Source organism: Schistocerca gregaria, chromosome 9, assembly GCF_023897955.1.
Source record: "Schistocerca gregaria isolate iqSchGreg1 chromosome 9, iqSchGreg1.2, whole genome shotgun sequence".
Taxonomy (NCBI): domain Eukaryota; kingdom Metazoa; phylum Arthropoda; class Insecta; order Orthoptera; family Acrididae; genus Schistocerca; species Schistocerca gregaria.
In genome coordinates this window covers 62,862,454-62,880,192 of record NC_064928.1, presented here as the reverse complement: position 1 = coordinate 62,880,192, position 17,739 = coordinate 62,862,454, and positions in this window count along the sequence as shown.

Here is a 17,739-nt window from a genome sequence, read left to right as displayed (position 1 = left end):
CATTACTCCCATGGAGAAAAGTCCGCATGGTGCTTATTGTGTTCAACGCCGAAGGCATTTCTGTGTTTCATCAACACTCTGAAGGTCCACAGAATACAGAATGCATCCAGATGTGCTTCAGAAACTACTACTAGTCTTCCAGGAAACGATCAAACGTAGGCAGTTTAAGACATTACTCCCATGGAGAAAAGTCTGCATGGTGCTTATTGTGTTCAATGCCGCTGCAATTTCTGTGTTTCATCAACACTCTGAAGGTCCACAGAATACAGAATGCATCTAGATGTGCTTCAGAAACTACTACTAGTCTTCCAGGAAACGATCAAAGCGTAGGCAGTTTATGACATTACTCCCATGGAGAAAAGTCCGCATGGTGCCTATTGTGTTCAATGCCGATGAATTTTTGTGTTTCATCAACACTATGAAGGTCCACAGATTACAGAATGCATCCAGATCTGCTTCGGAAAATACTACTAGTGTTCCAGTGAACTATCAAAGTGTAGACAGTTTAAGACATTACTCCCATGGAGAAAAGTCCGCATGGTGCTTATTGTGTTCAATGCCGATGCAATTTCTGAGTTTCATCAACACTCTGAAGATCCACAGATTACAGAATGCATACAGATGTGCTTCGGAAACTACTACTTGTATTCCAGTGAACGATCAAAGCGTAGACAGTTTGAGACATTACTCCCATGGAGAAAAGTCCGCATGGTGTTTATTGTGTTCATAGCCGATGTAATTTTTGTGTTTCATCAACACTCTGAAGGTATACAGATTACAGAATGCCTCCAGATGTGCTTCGGAAACTACTACTAGTCTTCCTGTGAACGATCAAAGCGTAGACAGTATAAGACATTACTCCTAAGGAGAAAAGTCCGCAAGGTGCTTATTGTGTTCAACGCCGAAGCCATTTCTGTGTTTCATGAACACTCTGAAGGTCCACAGAATACAGAATGCATCCAGATGTGCTTCTGAAACTACTACTAGTCTTCCAGGAAACGATCAAAGCGTAGGCAGTTTAAGACATTACTCCCATGGAGAAAAGTCCGCATTATGCTTAATGTGTTCAATGCCGCTGCAATATCTGTGTTTCATCAACACTCTGAAGGTCCACAGAGTACAGAATGCATCTAGATGTGCTTCAGAAACCACTACTAGTCTTCCAGGAAACGATCAAGGCGTAGGCAGTTTAAGACATTACTCCCATGGAGAAAAGTCCGCATGGTGCTTATTGTGTTCAATGCCGATGCAATTTCTGTGTTTCATCAACACTCTGAAGGTCCACAGATTACAGAATGCATACAGATATGCTTCGGAAACTACTACTAGTCTTTTAGTGAACGATCAAAGCGTAGACAGTTTGAGACATTACTAATATGGAAAAAAGTCCGCATGGTGCTTATTGTGTTCAAAGCCGATGTAATTTTTGTGTTTCATCAACACTCTGAAGGTCCACAGATTACAGAATGCCTCCAGGAGTGCTTCAGAAACTACTACTAGTCATACAGTGTACGATCAAAGCGTAGACAGTTTAAGACATTACTCCCATGGAGAAAAGTCCGCATGGTGCTTATTTTGTTCAATGCCGATGCAATTTCTGTGTTTCATCAACACTCTCAAGGTAAACAGATTACAGAATGCCTACAGATGTGCTTCGGAAACTACTACCAGTCTTCCAGTCAACGATCAAAGCGTAGGCAGTTTGAGACTTTACTCCCATGGAGAAAAGTCTACATGGTTCTCATTGTGTTCAAAGCCGATGCAATTTTTGTGTTTCATCAACACCCTGATTGTCCACAGATTACAGAATGCATCCATATGTGCATCGGAAACTACTACTAGTCTTCCAGGGAACGATCAAAGCTTAGACAGTTTAAGACACTACTCCCACGGACAAAAGTCCGCAAGGTGGTTATTGTTTTCAATGCCGATGCAATTTTTGTGTTTCATCAACACTCTCAAGGTCCACAGATTAAAGAATGCCTCCAGACGTGCTTCGGAAACTACTACTAGTCTTCCAGTGTACGATCAAAACGTAGACAGTTAAAGACATTACTCCCATGGAGAAAAGTCCACATGGTTCTTATTGTGTTCAATGCCGATGCAATTTTTGTGTTTCATCAACACTCTGAAGGTCCTCAGATGACAGAACGCATCCAGATGTGCTTCGGAAACTACTACTAGTCTTCCAGTGTACGATCAAAGCGTAGACTGTTTAAGACATTACTCCAATAGAGAAAATTCCGTATGGTGCTTATTGTGTTCAATGCCGATGCAATTTCTGTGTTTCGTCAACAATCTGAAGGACCACAGATTACAGAATGCATCGAGATGTGCTTCGGAAACTACTACTAGTATTCCAGGGAACGATCAAAGCGTAGACAGTTTGAGACATTACTTCCATGGAGAAAAGTCCGCATGGTGCTTATAGTGTTCAATGACGATTAAATTTCTGTGTTTCATCAACACTATGGAGGTCCACAGATTACAGAATGCCTCCAGATGTGCTTCGGAAACTACTAATAGTCTTCCAGTGTACGACCAAAGCGTAGACAGTTTAAGACATTACTCCCATGGAGAAAAGTCCGCATGGTGCTTATTGTGATCAATGCCGACGCAATTTCTGTGTTTAATCAACACTCTGAAGGTCCACAGATTACACAATGCCTACAGATGTGCTTCGGAAGCTACTACTAGTCTTCCAGTGTACGATCAAAGCGTAGACCGTTGAAGACATTACTCCCATGGAGAAAAGTCCGCATGGTGCTTATTGTGTTCAATGGCGATGCAATTTTTGTGTTTCATCAACACTCTGAAGGTCCACAGATTACAGAATGCATCCAGATGTGCTTCGAAAACTATTACTAGTCTTCCAGTGTACGATCAAAGCGTAGACAGTATAAGACATTACTCCCATGGAGAAAAGTCCGCATGGTGCTTATTGTGTTCAACGCCGAAGGCATTTCTGTGTTTCATCAACACTCTGAAGGTCCACAGAATACAGAATGCATCCAGATGTGCTTCAGAAACTACTACTAGTCTTCCAGGAAACGATCAAACGTAGGCAGTTTAAGACATTACTCCCATGGAGAAAAGTCTGCATGGTGCTTATTGTGTTCAATGCCGCTGCAATTTCTGTGTTTCATCAACACTCTGAAGGTCCACAGAATACAGAATGCATCTAGATGTGCTTCAGAAACTACTACTAGTCTTCCAGGAAACGATCAAAGCGTAGGCAGTTTAAGACATTACTCCCATGGAGAAAAGTCCGCATGGTGCCTATTGTGTTCAATGCCGATGAATTTTTGTGTTTCATCAACACTATGAAGGTCCACAGATTACAGAATGCATCCAGATCTGCTTCGGAAAATACTACTAGTGTTCCAGTGAACTATCAAAGTGTAGACAGTTTAAGACATTACTCCCATGGAGAAAAGTCCGCATGGTGCTTATTGTGTTCAATGCCGATGCAATTTCTGTGTTTCATCAACACTCTGACGGTCCACAGATTACAGAATGCATACAGATGTGCTTCGGAAACTACTACTTGTCTTCCAGTGAACGATCAAAGCGTAGACAGTTTGAGACATTACTCCCATGGAGAAAAGTCCGCATGGTGTTTATTGTGTTCATAGCCGATGTAATTTTTGTGTTTCATCAACACTCTGAAGGTATACAGATTACAGAATGCCTCCAGATGTGCTTCGGAAACTACTACTAGTCTTCCTGTGAACGATCAAAGCGTAGACAGTATAAGACATTACTCCCAAGGAGAAAAGTCCGCAAGGTGCTTATTGTGTTCAACGCCGAAGCCATTTCTATGTTTCATGAACACTCTGAAGGTCCACAGAATACAGAATGCATCCAGATGTGCTTCAGAAACTACTACTAGTCTTCCAGGAAACGATCAAAGCGTAGGCAGTTTAAGACATTACTCCCATGGAGAAACGTCCTCATGGTGCTTATTGTGTTCAATGCCGCTGCAATATTTGTGTTTCATCAACACTCTGAGGGTCCACAGAATACAGAATGCATCTAGATGTGCTTCAGAAACTACTACTAGTCTTCCAGGAAACGATCAAAGCGTAGGCAGTTTAAGACATTACTCCCATGGAGAAAAGTCCGCATGGTGCCTATTGTGTTCAATGCCGATGAATTTTTGTGTTTCATCAACACGATGAAGGTCCACAGATTACAGAATGAATCCAGATGTGCTTCGGAAACTACTACTAGTGTTCCAGTGAACTATCAAAGTGTAGACAGTTTAAGACATTACTCCCATGGAGAAAAGTCTACATGGTGCTCATTGTGTTCAAAGCCGATGCAATTTTTGTGTTTCATCAACACCCTGATTGTCCACAGATTACAGAATGCATCCATATGTGCATCGGAAACTACTACTAGTCTTGCAGGGAACGATCAAAGCTTAGACAGTTTAAGACACTACTCCCACGGACAAAAGTCCGCAAGGTGGTTATTGTTTTCAATGCCGATGCAATTTTTGTGTTTCATCAACACTCTCAAGGTCCACAGATTAAAGAATGCCTCCAGACGTGCTTCGGAAACTACTACTAGTCTTCCAGTGTACGATCAAAACGTAGACAGTTAAAGACATTACTCCCATGGAGAAAAGTCCACATGGTGCTTATTGTGTTCAATGCCGATGCAATTTTTGTGTTTCATCAACACTCTGAAGGTCCTCAGATGACAGAACGCATCCAGATGTGCTTCGGAAACTACTACTAGTCTTCCAGTGTACGATCAAAGCGTAGACTGTTTAAGACATTACTCCCATAGAGAAAATTCCGTATGGTGCTTATTGTGTTCAATGCCGATACAATTTTTGTGTTTCATCAACACTCTGACGGTCCACAGATTACAGAATGCATCCGGATGTGCTTCGGAAACTACTACTAGTCTTCCAGTGTACGATCAAAGCGTAGACAGTTGAAGACATTACTCCCATGGAGAAAAGTCCGCATGGTGTTTATTGTGTTCAATGCCGATTCAATTTCTGTGTTTCATCAACACTCTGATTGTCCACAGATTACAGAATGCATCCAGATGTGCTTCAGAAACTACTACTAGTCTTCCAGGGAATGATCAAAGCGTAGACAGTTTAAGACATTACTCCCATGGAGAAAAGTCCGCATGGTGCTTATTTTGTTCAATGCCGATGCAATTTCTGTGTTTCATCAACACTCTGAAGGTAAACAGATTACAGAATGCCTCCAGATGTGCTTCGGAAACTACTACTAGTCTTCCAGTCAACGATCAAAGCGTAGGCAGTTTGAGACATTACTCCCATGGAGAAAAGTCTACATGGTGCTCATTGTGTTAAAGCCGATGCAATTTTTGTGTTTCATCAACACCCTGATTGTCCACAGATTACAGAATGCACCCAGATGTGCTTCAGAAACTACTACTAGTCTTCCAGGGAATGATCAAAGCGTAGACAGTTTAAGACGTTACTCTAATGGAGCAAAGTCCGCATGGTGTTTAATGTGTTCAATGCCGATTCAATTTCTGTGTTTCATCAACACTCTGAGGGTCCAGAGATTACAGAATGCATCCAGATGTGCTTCGGAAACTATTACTAGTCTCCCAGTGTTCGATCAAAGCGTAGACAGTTTAAGACATTAATCTCATGTAGAAAGGTCCGCATGGTGCTTATTGTGTTCAATGCCGATGCAAGTTTTGCGTTCCATCAACACTCTGAAGGTCCACAGATTACAGAATGCCTCCAGATGTGCTTCGGAAACTACTATTAGTCTTCCGGGGAACTATCAAAGCGTAGACAGTCTAAGACATTACTCCCATGCAGAAAAGTCCGCATGGTGCTTATTGTGTTCAATGCCGATTCAATTCCTGTGTTTCATCAACACTCTGAAGCTCCACAGATTACAGAATGCCTACAGATGTGCTTCGGAAGCTACTACTAGTCTTCCAGTGTACGATCAAAGCGTAGACCGTTGAAGACATAACTCCCATGGAGAAAAGTCCGCATGGTGCTTATTGTGTTCAATGGCGATGCAATTTTTGTGTTTCATCAACACTCTGAAGGTCCACAGATTACAGAATGCATCCAGATGTGCTTCGAAAACTATTACTAGTCTTCCAGTGTACGATCAAAGCGTAGACAGTAACAGACATTACTCCCATGGAGAAAAGTCCGCATGGTGCTTATTGTGTTCAACGCCGAAGGCATTTCTGTGTTTCATCAACACTCTGAAGGTCCACAGAATACAGAATGCATCCAGATGTGCTTCAGAAACTACTACTAGTCTTCCAGGAAACGATCAAACGTAGGCAGTTTAAGACATTACTCCCATGGAGAAAAGTCTGCATGGTGCTTATTGTGTTCAATGCCGCTGCAATTTCTGTGTTTCATCAACACTCTGAAGGTCCACAGAATACAGAATGCATCTAGATGTGCTTCAGAAACTACTACTAGTCTTCCAGGAAACGATCAAAGCGTAGGCAGTTTATGACATTACTCCCATGGAGAAAAGTCCGCATGGTGCCTATTGTGTTCAATGCCGATGAATTTTTGTGTTTCATCAACACTATGAAGGTCCACAGATTACAGAATGCATCCAGATCTGCTTCGGAAAATACTACTAGTGTTCCAGTGAACTATCAAAGTGTAGACAGTTTAAGACATTACTCCCATGGAGAAAAGTCCGCATGGTGCTTATTGTGTTCAATGCCGATGCAATTTCTGAGTTTCATCAACACTCTGAAGATCCACAGATTACAGAATGCATACAGATGTGCTTCGGAAACTACTACTTGTATTCCAGTGAACGATCAAAGCGTAGACAGTTTGAGACATTACTCCCATGGAGAAAAGTCCGCATGGTGTTTATTGTGTTCATAGCCGATGTAATTTTTGTGTTTCATCAACACTCTGAAGGTATACAGATTACAGAATGCCTCCAGATGTGCTTCGGAAACTACTACTAGTCTTCCTGTGAACGATCAAAGCGTAGACAGTATAAGACATTACTCCTAAGGAGAAAAGTCCGCAAGGTGCTTATTGTGTTCAACGCCGAAGCCATTTCTGTGTTTCATGAACACTCTGAAGGTCCACAGAATACAGAATGCATCCAGATGTGCTTCTGAAACTACTACTAGTCTTCCAGGAAACGATCAAAGCGTAGGCAGTTTAAGACATTACTCCCATGGAGAAAAGTCCGCATTATGCTTAATGTGTTCAATGCCGCTGCAATATCTGTGTTTCATCAACACTCTGAAGGTCCACAGAATACAGAATGCATCTAGATGTGCTTCAGAAACCACTACTAGTCTTCCAGGAAACGATCAAGGCGTAGGCAGTTTAAGACATTACTCCCATGGAGAAAAGTCCGCATGGTGCTTATTGTGTTCAATGCCGATGCAATTTCTGTGTTTCATCAACACTCTGAAGGTCCACAGATTACAGAATGCATACAGATGTGCTTCGGAAACTACTACTAGTCTTTTAGTGAACGATCAAAGCGTAGACAGTTTGAGACATTACTAATATGGAAAAAAGTCCGCATGGTGCTTATTGTGTTCAAAGCCGATGTAATTTTTGTGTTTCATCAACACTCTGAAGGTCCACAGATTACAGAATGCCTCCAGGAGTGCTTCAGAAACTACTACTAGTCATACAGTGTACGATCAAAGCGTAGACAGTTTAAGACATTACTCCCATGGAGAAAAGTCCGCATGGTGCTTATTTTGTTCAATGCCGATGCAATTTCTGTGTTTCATCAACACTCTCAAGGTAAACAGATTACAGAATGCCTACAGATGTGCTTCGGAAACTACTACCAGTCTTCCAGTCAACGATCAAAGCGTAGGCAGTTTGAGACTTTACTCCCATGGAGAAAAGTCTACATGGTTCTCATTGTGTTCAAAGCCGATGCAATTTTTGTGTTTCATCAACACCCTGATTGTCCACAGATTACAGAATGCATCCATATGTGCATCGGAAACTACTACTAGTCTTCCAGGGAACGATCAAAGCTTAGACAGTTTAAGACACTACTCCCACGGACAAAAGTCCGCAAGGTGGTTATTGTTTTCAATGCCGATGCAATTTTTGTGTTTCATCAACACTCTCAAGGTCCACAGATTAAAGAATGCCTCCAGACGTGCTTCGGAAACTACTACTAGTCTTCCAGTGTACGATCAAAACGTAGACAGTTAAAGACATTACTCCCATGGAGAAAAGTCCACATGGTTCTTATTGTGTTCAATGCCGATGCAATTTTTGTGTTTCATCAACACTCTGAAGGTCCTCAGATGACAGAACGCATCCAGATGTGCTTCGGAAACTACTACTAGTCTTCCAGTGTACGATCAAAGCGTAGACTGTTTAAGACATTACTCCAATAGAGAAAATTCCGTATGGTGCTTATTGTGTTCAATGCCGATGCAATTTCTGTGTTTCGTCAACAATCTGAAGGACCACAGATTACAGAATGCATCGAGATGTGCTTCGGAAACTACTACTAGTATTCCAGGGAACGATCAAAGCGTAGACAGTTTGAGACATTACTTCCATGGAGAAAAGTCCGCATGGTGCTTATAGTGTTCAATGACGATTAAATTTCTGTGTTTCATCAACACTATGGAGGTCCACAGATTACAGAATGCCTCCAGATGTGCTTCGGAAACTACTAATAGTCTTCCAGTGTACGACCAAAGCGTAGACAGTTTAAGACATTACTCCCATGGAGAAAAGTCCGCATGGTGCTTATTGTGATCAATGCCGACGCAATTTCTGTGTTTAATCAACACTCTGAAGGTCCACAGATTACACAATGCCTACAGATGTGCTTCGGAAGCTACTACTAGTCTTCCAGTGTACGATCAAAGCGTAGACCGTTGAAGACATTACTCCCATGGAGAAAAGTCCGCATGGTGCTTATTGTGTTCAATGGCGATGCAATTTTTGTGTTTCATCAACACTCTGAAGGTCCACAGATTACAGAATGCATCCAGATGTGCTTCGAAAACTATTACTAGTCTTCCAGTGTACGATCAAAGCGTAGACAGTATAAGACATTACTCCCATGGAGAAAAGTCCGCATGGTGCTTATTGTGTTCAACGCCGAAGGCATTTCTGTGTTTCATCAACACTCTGAAGGTCCACAGAATACAGAATGCATCCAGATGTGCTTCAGAAACTACTACTAGTCTTCCAGGAAACGATCAAACGTAGGCAGTTTAAGACATTACTCCCATGGAGAAAAGTCTGCATGGTGCTTATTGTGTTCAATGCCGCTGCAATTTCTGTGTTTCATCAACACTCTGAAGGTCCACAGAATACAGAATGCATCTAGATGTGCTTCAGAAACTACTACTAGTCTTCCAGGAAACGATCAAAGCGTAGGCAGTTTAAGACATTACTCCCATGGAGAAAAGTCCGCATGGTGCCTATTGTGTTCAATGCCGATGAATTTTTGTGTTTCATCAACACTATGAAGGTCCACAGATTACAGAATGCATCCAGATCTGCTTCGGAAAATACTACTAGTGTTCCAGTGAACTATCAAAGTGTAGACAGTTTAAGACATTACTCCCATGGAGAAAAGTCCGCATGGTGCTTATTGTGTTCAATGCCGATGCAATTTCTGTGTTTCATCAACACTCTGACGGTCCACAGATTACAGAATGCATACAGATGTGCTTCGGAAACTACTACTTGTCTTCCAGTGAACGATCAAAGCGTAGACAGTTTGAGACATTACTCCCATGGAGAAAAGTCCGCATGGTGTTTATTGTGTTCATAGCCGATGTAATTTTTGTGTTTCATCAACACTCTGAAGGTATAGAGATTACAGAATGCCTCCAGATGTGCTTCGGAAACTACTACTAGTCTTCCTGTGAACGATCAAAGCGTAGACAGTATAAGACATTACTCCCAAGGAGAAAAGTCCGCAAGGTGCTTATTGTGTTCAACGCCGAAGCCATTTCTATGTTTCATGAACACTCTGAAGGTCCACAGAATACAGAATGCATCCAGATGTGCTTCAGAAACTACTACTAGTCTTCCAGGAAACGATCAAAGCGTAGGCAGTTTAAGACATTACTCCCATGGAGAAACGTCCTCATGGTGCTTATTGTGTTCAATGCCGCTGCAATATTTGTGTTTCATCAACACTCTGAGGGTCCACAGAATACAGAATGCATCTAGATGTGCTTCAGAAACTACTACTAGTCTTCCAGGAAACGATCAAAGCGTAGGCAGTTTAAGACATTACTCCCATGGAGAAAAGTCCGCATGGTGCCTATTGTGTTCAATGCCGATGAATTTTTGTGTTTCATCAACACGATGAAGGTCCACAGATTACAGAATGAATCCAGATGTGCTTCGGAAACTACTACTAGTGTTCCAGTGAACTATCAAAGTGTAGACAGTTTAAGACATTACTCCCATGGAGAAAAGTCTACATGGTGCTCATTGTGTTCAAAGCCGATGCAATTTTTGTGTTTCATCAACACCATGATTGTCCACAGATTACAGAATGCATCCATATGTGCATCGGAAACTACTACTAGTCTTCCAGGGAACGATCAAAGCTTAGACAGTTTAAGACACTACTCCCACGGACAAAAGTCCGCAAGGTGGTTATTGTTTTCAATGCCGATGCAATTTTTGTGTTTCATCAACACTCTCAAGGTCCACAGATTAAAGAATGCCTCCAGACGTGCTTCGGAAACTACTACTAGTCTTCCAGTGTACGATCAAAACGTAGACAGTTAAAGACATTACTCCCATGGAGAAAAGTCCACATGGTGCTTATTGTGTTCAATGCCGATGCAATTTTTGTGTTTCATCAACACTCTGAAGGTCCTCAGATGACAGAACGCATCCAGATGTGCTTCGGAAACTACTACTAGTCTTCCAGTGTACGATCAAAGCGTAGACTGTTTAAGACATTACTCCCATAGAGAAAATTCCGTATGGTGCTTATTGTGTTCAATGCCGATACAATTTTTGTGTTTCATCAACACTCTGACGGTCCACAGATTACAGAATGCATCCGGATGTGCTTCGGAAACTACTACTAGTCTTCCAGTGTACGATCAAAGCGTAGACAGTTGAAGACATTACTCCCATGGAGAAAAGTCCGCATGGTGTTTATTGTGTTCAATGCCGATTCAATTTCTGTGTTTCATCAACACTCTGATTGTCCACAGATTACAGAATGCATCCAGATGTGCTTCAGAAACTACTACTAGTCTTCCAGGGAATGATCAAAGCGTAGACAGTTTAAGACATTACTCCCATGGAGAAAAGTCCGCATGGTGCTTATTTTGTTCAATGCCGATGCAATTTCTGTGTTTCATCAACACTCTGAAGGTAAACAGATTACAGAATGCCTCCAGATGTGCTTCGGAAACTACTACTAGTCTTCCAGTCAACGATCAAAGCGTAGGCAGTTTGAGACATTACTCCCATGGAGAAAAGTCTACATGGTGCTCATTGTGTTAAAGCCGATGCAATTTTTGTGTTTCATCAACACCCTGATTGTCCACAGATTACAGAATGCACCCAGATGTGCTTCAGAAACTACTACTAGTCTTCCAGGGAATGATCAAAGCGTAGACAGTTTAAGACGTTACTCTAATGGAGAAAAGTCCGCATGGTGTTTAATGTGTTCAATGCCGATTCAATTTCTGTGTTTCATCAACACTCTGAGGGTCCAGAGATTACAGAATGCATCCAGATGTGCTTCGGAAACTATTACTAGTCTCCCAGTGTTCGATCAAAGCGTAGACAGTTTAAGACATTAATCTCATGTAGAAAGGTCCGCATGGTGCTTATTGTGTTCAATGCCGATGCAAGTTTTGCGTTCCATCAACACTCTGAAGGTCCACAGATTACAGAATGCCTCCAGATGTGCTTCGGAAACTACTATTAGTCTTCCGGGGAACTATCAAAGCGTAGACAGTCTAAGACATTACTCCCATGCAGAAAAGTCCGCATGGTGCTTATTGTGTTCAATGCCGATTCAATTCCTGTGTTTCATCAACACTCTGAAGCTCCACAGATTACAGAATGCCTACAGATGTGCTTCGGAAACTACTACTAGTCTTCCAGTGTACGATCAAAGCGTAGACAGTTTAAGACATTACTCCCATGGAGAAAAGTCCGCATGGTGCTTATTGTGTTCAATGCCGATGCAATTTCTGTGTTTCATCAACACTCTGAGGGTAAACAGATTACAGAATGCCTCCAGATGTGCTTCGGAAACTACTGCTACTCTTCCAGTCAACGATCAAAGCGTAGACTGTTTGAGACATTACTCCCATGGAGAAAAGTCTACATGGTGCTTATTGTGTTCAAAGCCGATGAAATTTTTGTGTTTCATCAACACCCTGATTGTCCACAGATTACAGAATGCATCCAGATGTGCATCGGAAACTGCTACTAGTTTTCCAGTGTACGATCAAAGCGTAGACAGTTTAAGACATTACTCCCATGGAGAAAAGTCCGCATGGTGCTGATTGTGTTCAATGCCGATGCAATTTCTGTGTTTCATCAACACTCTGACGGTCCACAGATTACAGAATGCATCCAGATGTGCTTCAGAAACTACTACTAGTCTTCCAGTTAATGATCAAAGCGTAGACAGTTTAAGACATTACTCCCATGGAGAAAAGTCAGCATGGTGCTTAATGTGTTCAATGCCGATTCAATTTCTGTGTTTCATCAACACTCTGAGGGTCCAGAGATTACAGAATGCATCCAGATGTGCTTCGGAAACTACTACTAGTCTTCCAGTGTACGATCTAAGCGTAGACAGTTTAAGACATTACTCCCATGTAGAAAAGTCCGCATGGTGATTATGGTGTTCAATGCCGATGCAATTTTTGTATTTCATCAACATTCTAAAGGTCCACAGATAACAGAATGCCACCAGATGTGCTTCGGAAACTACTACTAGTCTTCCAGTGTACGATCAAAGCGTAGACAGTTTAAGACATTACTCCCATGGAGAAAAGTCCGCATGGTGCTTATTGTGTTCAATGCCGATGCAATTTCTGTGTTTCATCAACACTCTGAAGGTAAACAGATTACAGAATGCCTCCAGATGTGCTTCGGAAACTACTGCTACTCTCTCAGTCAACGATCAATGCGTAGACAGTTTGAGACATTACTCCCATGGAGAAAAGTCTACATGGTGCTTATTGTGTTCAAAGCCGATGCAATTTTTGTGTTTCATCAACACCCTGATTGTCCACAGATTACAGAATGCATCCAGATGTGCATCGGAAACTACTACTAGTCTTCCAGGGAACGATCAAAGCGTAGACAGTTTAAGACACTACTCCCTTGGAGAAAAGTCCGCATGGTGCTTATTGTTTTCAATGCCGATGCAATTTTTGTGATTCATCAACACTCTGAAGGTCCATAGATTACAGAATGCCTCCAGATGTGCTTCGGAAACTGCTACTAGTCTTCCAGTGTACGATCAAAGAGTAGACAATTTAAGACATTACTCCCATGGAGAAAAGTCCCCATGGTGCTAATTGTGTTCAATGCCGATGTAATTTTTGTGTTTCATCAACACTCTGAAGGTCCTCAGGTTACAGAATGCATCCAGATGTGCTTCGGAAACTACTACTAGTCTTCCAGTGTACGATAAAAGCGTAGACAGTTTAAGACATTACTCCCATGGAGAAAAGTCGGCATGGTGCTTATTGTGTTCAATGCAGATGCAATTTTTGTGTTTCATCAACACTCTGAAGGTCCATAGATTACAGAATGCCTCCAGATGTGCTTCGAAAACTACTACTAGTCTTCCAGTGTACGATCAAAGCGCAGACAGTTTAAGACAAAAATCTCATGTAGAAAAGTCCGCATGGTGCTTATTGTGTTCAATGCCGATGCAATTTTTCGGTTTCATCAACACTCTGAAGGTCCACAGATTACAGAATGCCCCCAGATGTGCTTCGGAATCTACTACTAGTCTTCCAGTAAACGATCAAAGCATAGACAATTTAAGACATTACTGCCATGGAGAAAAGTCTGCATGGTGCTTATTGTGTTCAATGCCGATGCAATTTCTGTGTTTCATCAACACTCTGAAGGTCCACAGATTACAGAATGCATCCAGATGTGCTTCAGAAACTTTTATTAGTCTTCCAGGGAACGATCAAAGCGTAGACAGTTTAAGACATTTCTCCCATGAAGAAAAGTCCGCATGGTGCTTATTGTGTTCAATGCCGATTCAATTTCTGCGTTTCATCAACACTCTGAAGGTCCACAGATTACAGAATGCCTCCAGATGTGCTTCATAAACTACTACCAGTCTTCCAGTGTACGATCAAAGCGTAGACAGTTTATGACATTACCCCCATGGAGAAAAGTCCGCATGGTGCTTATTGTGTCCAATGCCGATACAATTTCTGTGTTTCATCAACACTCTGAAGGTCCACAGATTACAGAATGCATCCAGATTTGCTTCAGAAACTTTTACTAGTCATCCAGGGAACGATCAAACCGTAGACAGTTTAAGACATTACTCCCATGGAGAAAAGTCCGCATGGCGCTTATTGTGTTCAATGCCGATTCAATTTTTGTGTCTCATCAACACTCTGAAGGTCCACAGATTACAGAATGCATCCAGATGTGCTTCGGAAGCTACTACTAGTCTTCCAGGGAACGATTAAATCGTAGACAGTTTAAGACATTACTCCCATGGAGAAAAGTCCGCATGGTGCTTATTGTGTTCAATGCCGATGCAATTTCTGTGTTTTATCAACATCCTGAAGGTCCACAGATTACAGAATCCATCCAGATGTGCTCCTGAAACTACTACTAGTCTTCCAGGGAACGATCAAAGCGTAGACAGTTGAAGACATTACTCCCATGGAGAAAAGTCCGTATGGTGCTTATTGTGCTCAATGCCGATGCAATGTTTGTGTTTCATCAACATTCTGAAGGTCGTCAGATTACAGAATGCATCCAGATGTGCTTCGGCACCTACTTCTCGTCTTCCAGTGTACGATCAAAGCGTAGACAGTTTAAGACATTACTCCCATTTAGAAAAGTCCGCATGGTGTTTATTGTGTTCAATGCCGATTCAATTCCTGTGTTTCATCAACACTCTGAAGCTCCATAGATTACAGAATGCCTACAGATGTGCTTCGGAAACTACTACTAGTCTTCCAGTGTACGATCAAAGCGTAGACATTTTAAGACATTACTCCCATGGAGTAAAGTCCACATGGTGCTTATTATGTTCAATGCCGAATCAATTTCTGTGGTTCCTCAACACTCTGAGGGTCCAGAGATTACAGAATGCATCCAGATGTGCTTCGGAAACAACTACAAGTCTTCCAGTGTACGATAAAAGCGTAGACAGTTTAAGACATTACTCCCATGGAGAAAAGTCGGCATGGTGCTTATTGTGTTCAATGCAGATGCAATTTTTGTGTTTCATCAACACTCTGAAGGTCCATAGATTACAGAATGCCTCCAGATGTGCTTCGAAAACTACTACTAGTCTTCCAGTGTACGATCAAAGCGCAGACAGTTTAAGACAAAAATCTCATGTAGAAAAGTCCGCATGGTGCTTATTGTGTTCAATGCCGATGCAATTTTTCGGTTTCATCAACACTCTGAAGGTCCACAGATTACAGAATGCCCCCAGATGTGCTTCGGAATCTACTACTAGTCTTCCAGTAAACGATCAAAGCATAGACAATTTAAGACATTACTGCCATGGAGAAAAGTCTGCATGGTGCTTATTGTGTTCAATGCCGATGCAATTTCTGTGTTTCATCAACACTCTGAAGGTCCACAGATTACAGAATGCATCCAGATGTGCTTCAGAAACTTTTATTAGTCTTCCAGGGAACGATCAAAGCGTAGACAGTTTAAGACATTTCTCCCATGAAGAAAAGTCCGCATGGTGCTTATTGTGTTCAATGCCGATTCAATTTCTGCGTTTCATCAACACTCTGAAGGTCCACAGATTACAGAATGCCTCCAGATGTGCTTCATAAACTACTACCAGTCTTCCAGTGTACGATCAAAGCGTAGACAGTTTAAGACATTACCCCCATGGAGAAAAGTCCGCATGGTGCTTATTGTGTCCAATGCCGATACAATTTCTGTGTTTCATCAACACTCTGAAGGTCCACAGATTACAGAATGCATCCAGATTTGCTTCAGAAACTTTTACTAGTCATCCAGGGAACGATCAAACCGTAGACAGTTTAAGACATTACTCCCATGGAGAAAAGTCCGCATGGCGCTTATTGTGTTCAATGCCGATTCAATTTTTGTGTCTCATCAACACTCTGAAGGTCCACAGATTACAGAATGCATCCAGATGTGCTTCGGAAGCTACTACTAGTCTTCCAGGGAACGATTAAATCGTAGACAGTTTAAGACATTACTCCCATGGAGAAAAGTCCGCATGGTGCTTATTGTGTTCAATGCCGATGCAATTTCTGTGTTTTATCAACATCCTGAAGGTGTACAGATTACAGAATCCATCCAGATGTGCTCCTGAAACTACTACTAGTCTTCCAGGGAACGATCAAAGCGTAGACAGTTGAAGACATTACTCCCATGGAGAAAAGTCCGTATGGTGCTTATTGTGCTCAATGCCGATGCAATGTTTGTGTTTCATCAACATTCTGAAGGTCGTCAGATTACAGAATGCATCCAGATGTGCTTCGGCACCTACTTCTCGTCTTCCAGTGTACGATCAAAGCGTAGACAGTTTAAGACATTACTCCCATTTAGAAAAGTCCGCATGGTGTTTATTGTGTTCAATGCCGATTCAATTCCTGTGTTTCATCAACACTCTGAAGCTCCACAGATTACAGAATGCCTACAGATGTGCTTCGGAAACTACTACTAGTCTTCCAGTGTACGATCAAAGCGTAGACATTTTAAGACATTACTCCCATGGAGTAAAGTCCACATGGTGCTTATTGTGTTCAATGCCGATGCAATTTCTGTGTTTCATCAACACTCTGAAGGTAAACAGATTACAGAATGCCTCCAGATGTGCTTCGGATACTACTGCTACTCTCTCAGTCAACGATCAATGCGTAGACAGTTTGAGACATTACTCCCATGGAGAAAAGTCTACATGGTGCTTATTGTGTTCAAAGCCGATGCAATTTTTGTGTTTCATCAACACCCTGATTGTCCACAGATTACAGAATGCATCCAGATGTGCATCGGAAACTACTACTAGTCTTCCAGGGAACGATCAAAGCGTAGACAGTTTAAGACACTACTCCCTTGGAGAAAAGTCCGCATGGTGCTTATTGTTTTCAATGCCGATGCAATTTTTGTGATTCATCAACACTCTGAAGGTCCATAGATTACAGAATGCCTCCAGATGTGCTTCGGAAACTGCTACTAGTCTTCCAGTGTACGATCAAAGAGTAGACAATTTAAGACATTACTCCCATGGAGAAAAGTCCCCATGGTGCTAATTGTGTTCAATGCCGATGTAATTTTTGTGTTTCATAAACACTCTGAAGGTCCTCAGGTTACAGAATGCATCCAGATGTGCTTCGGAAACTACTACTAGTCTTCCAGTGTACGATCAAAGCGTAGACTGTTTAAGACATTACTCCCATAGAGAAAATTCGTATGGTGCTTATTGTGTTCAATGCCGATGCAATTTTTGTGTTTCATCAACACTCTGAAGGTCGACAGATTTCAGAATGCCTACAGATGTGCTTCGGAAACCACTACTAGTCTTC